Here is a 12,648-nt window from a genome sequence, read left to right as displayed (position 1 = left end):
GGCCTGGGAAACTTCTGCAAGAGCTCCAGTCTCGTGTACACACTCGGCGCCAAAGCAGTTTCATACCCAGAAACGGCCTGGCAACATGGCGCTCTAATTCGAGTGTGCTCTGTGTGGACCTTTCAGATGGCTCCCTGAGTATCACGTGACCAGCCCTTTAGGAGATTGCTCATTAGGAAGAGGCAAAGATAAAGGCTAGAGCAACGCGTTTGTAGTGATCTGCAAGTGAAACCTCCACCCTGAGTCTCCTCAAAAAACCCAAGAGTGAGATGACCCCAGAGGAGCTGCAGAAGCAGGAGGAGAGGGAGCACGGGTCCCCTCTCGGTGCTCACTCAGTCGGTCAAGAACAACGCACAAACGTTCATTAACTGTGGCAACAACAAGAAGCTGCTGGGCCAGGTCAAGGCCTTTGACAGGCACTGCAACCTGGGTGCTGGAAAATGTGAAGGAGATGTGGACTGAGGCCCCCAGGAGCAGCAGGGGCAAGAAGACGTCCAAGCCTGTCAACCGCTGCATCTCCAAGAAGTTCCTGCGTGGGGACTCAGTCATCGTGGTGCTGCAGAACCCGCTCATTGCTAGCAAGTAACGTGGAGGCCTTGTCCCTCTGAGAGCCTGCTCCCTGCCCTCCGGAGGCCTGCAGAACCTGCCCAAAGAGCTAGAAATAAAACCCTGTGCTTTGTTAAAAAAAAAAAAAAAAAGGAAGAGGCAAAGAACAAACATTCCAAGGAGTGTTGGAGAATAAAGTCAAGTAGCGCAGTCCTGGGGGACCTGGACAACGGACTCAGAGCCAGTAATCAATGAGGTTCAGCCCACATCAGTCTCTTGAGACCCCTCCCGGCTCTGCAGACCCTCTCTGTTGTCAGCCTAGTTCTGACTCAGTCACTGCCAAAGGAATGCTGGGAACTTTCCCATTCCTCGCTGGCTGCTGAGGCTCTGGGCCGGCACAGTCTTGTAGAGAGCCAAGCTTGTTATCAGGCCGTGCGCTGTCACTTCTCAGGTGGTGACGTGTCTGTGTGGATCCCTTCCTGGGGATAATGGCATAGATCACCCACACATTAATGACCAGGCATGGAGTGGTTGCTGGTGGGGGTGCATTAGTCCCCAGCAGACTCTGGCTGGTTTCTGTGAATATCCTCTAAGTGGTTACCCTGGAGACCTTCTTAATTAATCGAAATCCTTTGCACACAGCTGCAGTCTGTCACTGGCCGGGAGAAGCAGCCTTTTCTGAAGGTTGGCCCAAGGCTGTCCTCTATCCAGAGGACTTCCCTTTTTACATGGTTCCCTGATGGTATTGAAGAGCATCTGTGTGCCTTCAGGTGCCAGGCAGACCAGTCCTATGAGCCTAACCTCTTCTTGGAGGCTTTCTGTTCACTCCAAACCTAATAGGACCAAAATCAAATGCCCTCTTCCATCACAAGCATGGCTAGGTCTGTGTGGCACTCTTCTCATGACCTTACACACAGTTGGTTACAGAAAGCCAGAAGGCTAAGGGCTTCTTCTTAGCATACACCTGGAAGTTGTCTTGAACCCCTGACTCGGTCTTGCTTACCCCAAGTCATCTCTGGAACCTGTTTCATTAAATTATTTCTCCAATCCATCTACCACTTCCTCTGAGCCACTGTCATCTCAGAAGGCCTGGGAGGCAGCAAGCAATAGTGACTCAGTTGGTCTCTTACATCTCTACGTGGTCTGTCAGTTTATCTTCACTACCTCAGCAATCTCTTCAAAAGGCAATCTGGGTACTTCATCCCACTGAAGCCAGAGTGATCCTCCCACACTTAGCTTGAGCTGATCTGTGTGAGCCGTAGATCAAAGTTACCTCCAAGCCCAAGTAACACAAATACTATGTACCCATCCTGGATGCTCAGAACTGAGAAAGCCCAAGGAGAGGCTCACTCAGAAGAGGCTACAATACCCCTTTGCCCACGTGATTATTGAAGTGAATCGCAGCCACAGACACGAGATGGAGACAGCCCCGGGAGACAGCTTCCCTGTGACTTTAAAGGACCCTTAGTTTAAAACACCATCTTCCTCACACCTGGGTTCTGACTTGATCACCGTGGAGATGCTATGCTTGTGCTAAGCTTCCAGGTTTGAGGGGTTACTTGTTACATGCAAGGAATAACCAGTACATCATTGTTGTAGTTTGAAAGTAAAATGGCTCCCGAGTCTCACATGTCAGAACACATGGTCCTCAACTGGTGATGGCTCTGGGAAGGTCATAAAACCTTAAGCAGGTAGAGTCTTGGTAGAGGAGGTGGAGCCTTGGTATAGGAGGTGGAGCCTTGGTATAGGAGGTGGAGCCTTGGTATAGGAGGTGGAGCCTTGGTATAGGAGGTGGAGCCTTGGTATAGGAGGTGGAGCCTTGGTACAGGAGGTGGAGCCTTGGTAGAGTAGGTGGAGTCTTGGTAGAGGAGGTGGAGCCTTGGTAGAAGAAATGGGAATTAGGAGAGAGAAGAGTTGAGGGGGGAGGAGGAATGTGGACTGAGGAGGGAAGGAGAGGTGGCAACTGTTTGGAGTAAGAAGGCTGTCATTTGTCTTTTGATTCCTCCTGTCAACTACCCCTGGTTTGTGATTCCAACTACCTGTCCTCCGTGGGGAGGGGGGGGTGATGGGCAGTGATCAGAGGGAGCTGCTCTTCTCAAACCTGTGTCACATCTCTGCACAGAGGAGTGGCTGTTTTGGGAAGGCTAATGTCTTAGTCAGGATTTCTATTCATGCACAAACTTCATGACCACAAAGCAAGTTGGGGAGGAAATGTTTTATTCAGCTTACACTTCCCACATTGCTATTCATCACCAAAGGAAGTCAGGATTGGAGCTCAAGCAGGTCAGGAAGCAGGAGCTGATGCAGAGGCCATGGAGGGATGTTCCTTACTGGTTTGCTTCCCCCGGCTTGCTCAGCTTGCTTATAGAACCCAAGATTACCAGCCCAGGGATGGCACCACCCACCATGGGCCCTCCCACCCTTGATCACTAATTGAGAAAATGCCTTACAGCTGGATCTCATGGAGGCATTTCCCTAACTTGACAACTCCAGCCCGTATCAAGTTGACATACAAAACCAGCCAGGACAGTGGAGCAGTAGTGGTCCGAGAGATAAAGCACCCACTGCCCACATGCAGTGTCCTCTGGGCCAGCTGGACTTGGTAGAAGGCCTTTTCCCAGATGGACCTGACTCCAGAAACATCTTCGAAAGGGAGTGGCTGTGATTTCCAGCTAAAACCAAACTAAACCAACCAACCAAACAAGCAAACAAACCTACCAACACGGGGTCCGGGAAGATGGCTCAAAGTGCTTCTATCCACGCAAACCCGGTGACCTAAGTTCAGATCCCAGAACCCACGTCAAAGCTGGACACGTAAAAGTAGCACAAGTGTCCAAAAAAAATGCACAGGCCTCCATGGAGCTAGGAGGATTCCAGGAGCTCGAGGGTCAGCAAGCCTGGTCTACAAGCTCCACACGAATCTGTGACGCTCATGTGTTCCCACTCGCAAGCACACATACATATCACTTACACATCAAACACAGTTATCAAAAAGTCCTCACCAACACACACACACACACACACACACACACACGCTCGCGCGCGCGTGCGTTTTGTGTGTGTGTGTGTGTGTGTGTGTATGCACAGGTGTGTGCGTGGCTGTGCTACCTGTAATCAGCCATTCTCTCCACTCTGTATATTTATTCCCACCCTAGTATGATTTTTAAGATAAAACTCCAAGTCTCTGGTGACCTCAGGTGTCCTTTCTCTTCTTGGTATTCCAGGTAGGGTGACACAGCTGGGAGTTAAACTCCAGGCAAATTTCATCATTTAAAACCAGACACCAAGGCAACCGTCTGAGGGAAGCATATTAATATGCTCAGGGCATAGCAGGGAAGAAGGCTGGGCTGCCCCGGGGTCAAGAGTGTGGGCTTTGAGAGGGGCACCCGGCTGTTTCTGTGCCAATCTAGCACCTCAAGATTTTTCTTGGTTCTTCAAATCCTTGGCAGGCTGAGGAAGCAGGTCAGTGGGCTGAGCGCTCAAAGGCCTGACTGCAGTCTTCAGCGTGGTGCTGCCAGTCTGTAATCTCTGAACTTGGAAGGTGGAGGTCAAAGAGTCAGAAGTCCAAGGTCATCCTCGGGCTACACAGTGAATCTGAGCCTGGCTCTTAAAACAAAACAGGCAAACAAAATGGGGGTGAGCTGCCCAGAGGCTGCACTGGTTTTTTTTGTTTGGTTGGTTTTTTGTTTTTGTTTTTCCAGGATAATACTTGGATTGTGTATTTGTCTGTCTGAGGTTTTGCTCCAGAGAATGAGAGCGAGACTCTATACTTCCTGCCTGGATAGGAGGAGGGCTGCCCCTCTGTTTGCTCAGCCCACGAGGCAGGAGGGAAGATGGAATGAGGAACTAATTGAGCCTCCCCAGCCTGCTCCCATTTGGATGCATCTCCCCTGATGCTTGAAAGCATCTCCAAAGCCTCTTCTGTGGATGATTCTCAAGGACCCTCGCGAGGAGAGATGAATCCTTAGCTGTAATGGGAGTGGGCTCCGGTTCAGATTCATAACCGCTCTGCCTCCCACACTGGATGCTGAGTCCAGGCAGGGGTGCGGCTCTGATTTCTTCCAGTTAAGATCCTGGGAGCAGAACCGAACCAAGGAGGGTGAGGAAGGGAAGCATTAATTCCACACTGACCCAGCGGTTACAGCTGCTGGGCCCTGTGGCACATGCTTATAGCACCAACACCTGGCAGGGTGAAGCAGGAGGGCTGGGAGTTCAAAGCCAGCCAGTGCTACATGGTGGGTTTAAGACCATCCAGGCCTGGACAACGACACTGTCTCAAAACAAATAAGTGTGTTTGTTCCCTGAAACTTGGCCCGAGTTCAGAAGAGAGCCTCTGGTAGTTGTCGGGCACAGGGACACGGAGCACTGACAAGGTCTTCTTCGGAGATCTCTGTATTTCATTCCAGCTAATTCTAATTCAGTAATGAATAATTGATGATTCAATTTCATCTTAAGTAGCACGCGAGGCGGCAGAAGCTGTGTGTTTATAAAGGCGATTCGTTACGGAGAGGAAGGAGAAAGAACGACCGTCACGTGATCACAATGCCAGGATGGGCGTCTTCCCTTAGCGGTCCTGATGAAATGTTGGGAGAGCGGAAGAGCAGGCCGAGAGCCGCTTGTTAAAGAGCACACTCTTTAGCTGTGGATGGGAGACCTACTGGCCTCCCGCGTGTCCGTCATCCCACACAGTGCTCTCACTTTATCCCAGCTGTATTTCATGTTAATCCATGTACAGAACAGAGAAGGGCAATCTGGTTTTTTAACTCTCCCCTCACCCTCTAAGTGTCTGTGTACGTCCTAGGTCGGTGCGTGTGAAGATCCGGTTAAGCCTTTGCGATGTGTTAATGTGACAGACCCCGCCCGCCCCCATCCCCACCCCCCAGCTTCCACCAATCCAAAAGCTCGAGATGCCAGCGGGCAGCACCAGAGAGCACACGGAGCCCAGTGAGTTTTCCCTGATTTGCTATAACCAACCTACCCTATGTTTCTACTATTATATTTTTAAAACTGCCTTGACTTACAACTTTCTTTTGCTCTCTAGCTTCCTAACACTCTTTCCACCCTGGAACATGTTAGTTATTTGAGGTGACTAGAATCCCAGTTCCCAGACCATGTTCACTGTGATGACTAATCATGTTCCTGCCTTGGGTCCTTTGATGGTGGATGTGGTGGTTTGAATGGGTTTGGCCTATGCATGTGTTTGAATCCTTGGCCATACAGAGTAGCACTCTTAGGAGGTGTGGCCTTGTCAGAGGAAGTGTGTCACTGTGGGGGTGGGCTTTGAGGTCTCCTATGCTCAGGCTCCCCCCCAGTGCAGAAGAGAGCCTCCTCCTGGCTGCCTTCAGATCGGGATGTAGAACTTTCCGCTCCTCCTGCACCATGTCTGCCCAGACACTGCCTTGCTTCCCACCATGATGATAATGGACTGAACCTCTGAACCTGTAAGCCAGCCCCAATTAAAAGTTGTCCTTTATAAGAGTTGCCTTGGTCATGGTGTCTCTTCAGAGCAACGAAACCCTAACTATAGTAATGGATTATATTATCTGTAAACCAAAACAACCTTTACCTTCCCGGTTACTTTTGGTTGTGGTGTTTACCTCAGCCACAGAAAGCAAACCAGGACAGCCGTGCATATTCCGCTTGAGATTAACCTATCTCTTACTCTTCCTGAAGAGAGAGCCGTGTGTTTTGGGTCAGGAGCTATGTAGTGAGATAAGACAAACTGACCGGAGAGAAGGTCTCATACAGATTCACATTCAAACTCGTGACATTATTCTTGTACATTCCAAAGAGAACCAGGACAGACCCTCTGGGCTGGTGAACAAGCAAACCCAGCAGCAGTTAGGAGCTGCCAGACAAGCTTACTCAGACCAGGGCCCTTTGACGTGGGGATCTGCACCACTAGCTGGGCACCTGGACAGTCAGTCAACCTTGCTGTAAGGAGAAATGAATGGTAGGAACTGTATGCACTGTTGTGATTGTGTTTGTGTAGCTGCAGTATACAAACACCCTTGGGGCTCCTGGGCACATTCTGGGGCTGTGGCTTCTGGCATTTCAGAATTCCCTCAGCTACTCATCTTCCATCCCGGGATCCTTTGCTGGAGCTTTTGGAAACCTGATTGTCGTTTGCAAAGTGCATCTATGAAAGGGAGTGCAGCTAAGGTCTCACAAGTAGTGATAGGCAGCGAGGAAGAGCTGAGTCACCCGCAGCAGACAGTGTAGGCGCTGCTTCCATTATGTCTAAATTACCTTCTCCTTTACGTTGGATTTATTTATGGGTACATACATGGGCAGAGAATAGCTATTAGGGCTGTAAATTGCGACGGATACGGAGATTGATAGCCTTAAAAATAGTCCGCGAGGGAATTCAGGGTCTTGTTTAACCATCTCTGAAATGTGTCTCCTCCAGCATTCATGGGTGTTATAAAATTTATAAGCCTGTGATCACACTGCCTACATGGTTCACAGAGGCAGGACTGGAAGTTCACCTCAGAATTCCACGTCTGAAGGGAGCCTCTCTGTGACCTTCTGAGTGGGTGTCACCTTAACACGCTGTCATTGTCTGAAGATCATGGAAGCTAGACTCAGAGCTGGGACTCAAAGCATCAAAAACAGTATCATCTTCAAGAAGTAAGGTCTCGGAGGAAGAGGCGTCTGCTCACGTCCTTTGTACTGGCCAGAGGAGGGCAGGGAAGGCCCCAAGTGCCTCCTGAGGCGGAGCTGTTGCTTTCCCACAAGCAGGCAGGTTCTGCAGGTTGGCAGGAGCTTCTTGTCAAACTTCAGGGAACTTTACAATTCTGTTTTTATACGTAACCGCTATGAATCCAGCTGAGTGCACACCTGTGACTCTGGCGCTGAGGTTTTCAAGGCCAACTTTGGCTGCCTAACAAGTCAAAAGCCAGCCTGGGCCACATGCAAGCCTGTCTCAAAAACAAAATCAACAACTCAGTCGTGAAGTTGCATCGCACAATATATTTTAAGAACAGAGTTAATTCTTGATGAATATCCTGGTTGTGGGGCCATTACCAGGTAGGGCCTCGCTGGAAAAAGCAGGTCACTGAGGGAAGGCCTTTGAAAGTTCCCTCCAGCCTCTAATCCCAGACACTGAGTTCCAGTCCACCCCGATGTGAGGAGCCCATGTGCTCCCTCTGCCACGGCTTCCCTATCATGAATGACCGAGACCATGAATTAAACTAATCCTCTGTTAAATTGTTCTTGTCAAGAATTCTGGTCATGGTGACACAAAGATAAGAAACATGGAGTAAGGCAACCTTACCAACTTGAGTGTTCTCCTGCACTGTTTTGTTGAGCATGACTTTAAAAAGCCCTGTGTGTCCTTCATGCCTGTTTTCCTGTGTGGCCTTCATGTGTATTTTCCTGTGAGTCCTTCATGCATATTTTCCTGTGTGACTTTCATTCCCCTTTCCTTGTGTGGCCTTGATGTGTGTTTTCCAGTGTGGACTTCATGTGTGTTTTACTGGGTGGACTTCATGCACGTTTCCCTGTGTGGACTTCATGTGTGTTTTCCTGTGTGGCTTCATGCATGTTTTCCTGTGTGGACTTCATTTGAACTTTTCTGTGTAGCTTTCATGCCCCTTTCTCTGTGTGGACTTCATGTGTGTTTTCCTGTGTGGTTTCCATGCCCCTTTCCTTGTGTGACCTTCATGTGTGTTTTCCTGGGTGGCTTCCATGCCCCTTTCCTTGTGTGACTTTGTGTGCTTTCCTGTGTGGCCTTCATGCTCCTTTCCCTGTTTGTTTTTTTTTTTTTTTTTTTGTCCTTTGTGTTTGGGTGGAGGGGTCAGGAGTCCAGGAGGACTGAAGGTTTGCTGGAACTCTGTCAGATAGAACACCCATTCCCATGATATCCTTCTTACCTTCAGATTGGAGTCTGATTCTCATCAAAGCACGTTGCCCAAGAGTCTACCCAAGAAGTTAACAGGTGAATAAGCAATTTCTTCCTTTATTTTTCTGCCCAAAGGTAGAAATCAGAGCATCGCCAACTCCACTGTGAGCTGGAGCTGGTGTTTGGTGTAACAGGCCCTGTCCTCCCTAGCTGGGGTCATCTAATTAGGCGGTTGCTGGAGTTTGCTTGCTTAACTGCCTGTGGTGGGCATCATGAAACTGAAGCTATGGAACTCACTGGAGCAAATTTCCATGCAGTCTTAAGAATGAAACAGTCTTGATACCCACAGGGCTCTGTCTCCTGTGGACATGAGTGCCTAGGTTAAAATATGAAATATAACTGTCCTGTTTCTGTTCTCTGATGACCTAGGCCCGGCTGACCTACAGAACTCTCAGCTAACACTAATCCAAATTAGGCCTAAATTAGACCAGCAGTTCCCTTTCTGTTGGTCTGATGACCTGGAGTGCCCACTTTCCTCGCAGGCTTAATAACAAATATGAAATATCTAAATGGCTGCAGTCACATCAATTAAAGTGAAGATGGTTTGCCCATTTTGACCCAGAGTCTTTTTGTGTCTGATATACTTTCTTAATTAAAAAGTACACCATGATCAGAATTGCAGCATTAGGAGGTTTTGTATGTATGTGAGCATGCATGTGTGTGTGTGTGTGTGTGTGTGTGTGTGTGCCTGTATGCCTTTATGCCTGTGTGCAAAATAAAAAGGAGAGAAAGGGAGGCTGGGGGACAGCTCTTTGTAGTGTTTAATCTTACTGAGTCAAGCTTATTTTAAACATGATAAGCTACAGACAGAGGAAAGTCCTTTGGTGCTAAAGTTGAGCTTGGTGTCTGTCTCCAGGACTTTTGACGCAGCTGAGGGGAACCTGAAGATCAAGTCTTCTTTACAAGTGGATGCGATCCACTTTCTTCCTGTCCAGCCCCCTGCAGTGTGTGTTGCCGCCCAGAGAGCAAGCTCACACTATGACTTTGGCCAGAGGTCCTCTGTGTGAGAGCTCACTCCACACTCAGTGCCGTTAACAGTCAGTCCCTGGGAAATGTAGCCATCCCCCCTCAAAGCTGGTTCTTTCATTTGTGGAAACCATCTTTCCAGGATGTGTTTAGAGATGCTGGCTCCAGGAAGCTCTGTTTACATCATTTCTTAGGAAAGTTCCCCTGATCCTGTCTCCTTGAAGTGCGGCTTCGGCACCCGAGGCTATGTCACCTGCTGCTATGGTACCCACCCCTGCCATCCTTCACCACATGCAGCGGCAGAGTCGTCCTCCTTGTCTGCCATTCACAGCTCAATGTCTGTTCCTCCTGACTTAAACACAAGCTCACAGAGGGCAGGACAAGCCCTTGTTCTCACCTTGGATCCCTGGACCTCAAACAGGGGCTACACCTACTATGATAGATATTTGATTCACGAGAATATCCGTGAACTTTAGTGTGAACATGGGATCAAGCCAGCCTTGCCTGGACCATGCCCCAGGGAGGGAATTAGATTGTAAAATGTCCTGGCGTTCAGTTCACAGATGCTGTGGATCTGTGTGCTTCCCAGCCTGCCCATCTGGGGACCACAAATTCTGTCTGAAGATGTATTTTAGATGACAGCAGAATCTGCTCTGAGGTCCCCTGAGAAAATACGGGAGGAATGCTTCTTTTTTTCTTAATCTTTTATTTGTATATGCACACATGTACAGATGATGATATGTATGTGTGTGTTCATGATGATGAGTGACAAGCATGCAGTGGTTTGCGTGTATGAGTGCAGGTTTGTGTGCATGAGTGCAGGTGTTTGTGTTTGTGTGTGAGTGCAGGTGTTTGTGTGCATGAGTGCAGGTGTTTGTGTTTGTGTGTGAGTGCAGGTGTTTGTGTGCATGAGTGCAGGTGTTTGTGTGTGTGTGGATGCAGGTGTTCAGGTGACCCAGAGTGCATGTGATGGTTAGAGGACACCCTTGGGTGTCGGTCCTTGTTCTCTATTGTGTTGGGGCAGGGTGTTGGCTATTGTATGTGACAGGTAAGCCAGAGATTCTACTATCTCAGCATTCCAACTTGCCGTGAGTACAGGAATTACATGTGTGGGCTGCTGAGTCTGGCCTCATGTGAGTTCTGAGTATCAGAACTGAGATTGTCATCGCCACAGAGTATATACCCTACCCCCTTGAGCCATCTCCCCAGATCAGGATTCCTTCGTACCGCGGCTATTTGATCACTATCGGCATGTCAGGTGCTAGTTGCTTACCTGCACTGATAACTAGTCACAGTTTATCTCCATGGTCCCTAGACTCCATTTCCCCTCTGGTGACAGCTGTCCAGAAGGGCTCTCAGCAAGCACCATGCTGTTTTCAGGGTTCTGAGACTCAAAAGACAGACGAGGGTAGCTGAAAATAGTTTAGGGCCACCGTGGAATTGCTGGGAGTGAATCATGCTTCCTCCTCCAGCTGGCTGTGTGACCTTGGGCAAGCTCCTCACCCTCTCTCTCTCCTGACGCTTTCATCTACGTGAGGTAAGTTTCACTGGCACTCCCGCTGCTTAGGGATGGCAGAGTAAACGGATTAATACCATGCCATGCCAGTCAGCGGTCAGCACAGGGGAGCATGCCAGACACCCTCTGTGTCTCCCTTTGCTATCTCTTCCACCCAAAGGGAATTTGCTGTCTGGGGACAGATGACAGGCCGGAGCAGAGCACATGGAGCAGGTTTGAAAGACCTAGTGCGCTTCAGTGACTGGAATACCCTGGACTCGGGTTTCCAAAGGACTTTGCATGAGATTTAGGCTGGCACCCTGTAACACGAACAGCTATCTTTCTGAGTCCTGGTGACCACTGATTGTGTTGATTAAAACAGGACACAGATCAGCGATTCTGTGTCCAGACCCACGTTTACCATCACCTGACTGTTAACAGAAAGATTGCAGGATTCATAGAGACGTCCCAGGGCTTCTCACCAACACAGAGCCACACTTCAGAGCAGACTGAGCCTGTTGCTGGAAGTTTACAATAGTTTGTTTTATAAGTTGATACACAGACGCCTTGGTCAGCAGAAGGAAGCCACTGGAAGTCTTACATTCCTATTTATAGCCTTGCCTTCTTGGGATTGTCCTTTAACTCTCAAATCTAGCTTTCACCCTCTTGACCCACAAAGGACCAAGATGATAGCCCCTTGGCAGTAAACTACAACCTGTGTAAACCACTCTCCCCCTGCCTGAGACTGGGGGCCTCCATACCTATGTCCCTGCCCAGCTCCCCTTCCCTGGGTGGTACAGGACTCTGGTTCACGGGTGACTCCAATGTTCAGCTGTGACTGCAGCTGCCTTCCTCCCTGCTAGGTTCCATGCATGGCTGGTAGTCCATCAGGGTGGGGGCAGCTGCATCTTTGAAATTCCTTTCCATTTTGAGTCAGAAGAACCTGCATCTGTTGGCTCCCTGGGCAGAGTTAATGAGGAGCTTCGATAAGACTTTCATGATCCCTCCTGCTGGAGGAGGCATCTGAGGGCAGCCGGGTTACAGGAGACCATCTAGCCACTCCCGTGATATACGAATGTGTTTGTGATGGGACGTTCCTGGGGAGATGTGAGTGGCACCAGCTCATCCCAGATAGAGAGGACATCAACAAACAAAAGGGAAGTGCTCATCCAAGGAGTGAAAGGGAGGTTTTGTGGAGATTGTTTACAGGAACAAGACCACTCAAGGGCAGCCACACACTGACAGCAAGTCCCAGCCCAGTCAACTCTATTTCATACATAATAGTGACTGACATCTTTGGGAGAGGAGGGAACTTGTGTTTCCTATGCCTGGTAAATTCCTCCCATTCCTCCATGCAGGAGCATTGACAGACCATATCTCATGAGGGTCTTGTGTGGGTGATCACAGCTACTCTACTTCAAGATGGCAAGGGTCCTATCCAGCCTGGAGAGAGCATCTACATTATAATCATATAGTGTCATTATATTGCATAGGTACATACATATGCATGCAATACATATCATTATAACACACATGCGTTACACAATATGTATCACATGTGTAATATATGCATATATGTGTGCAATATATTATCATAATACACATGTGTTACACAACACGTATCACATGTAATATATGAATATGCATGCAATATATTATAATACATGTGTTATACAATATGTATTAAATCTGTAATATATGTGCATACATTACACACACATACATTTATTACACTTAT

General features: G+C 48.7%; 1 pseudogene; it reads left to right on the top strand.

The window, feature by feature from the left end:
- Nucleotides 1-245: 245 nt before the first annotated feature.
- On the top strand, nucleotides 246-586 carry LOC127671954 (small nuclear ribonucleoprotein Sm D2-like; annotated as a pseudogene).
- The last annotated feature ends 12,062 nt before the right edge of the window (nucleotides 587-12,648 follow it).

The sequence above is a fragment of the Apodemus sylvaticus genome, chromosome 21, assembly GCF_947179515.1.
Source record: "Apodemus sylvaticus chromosome 21, mApoSyl1.1, whole genome shotgun sequence".
NCBI classification, from domain to species: domain Eukaryota; kingdom Metazoa; phylum Chordata; class Mammalia; order Rodentia; family Muridae; genus Apodemus; species Apodemus sylvaticus.
Note: the sequence above shows the minus strand (reverse complement) of the source record. Positions and strands in the feature narration are given on the sequence as shown.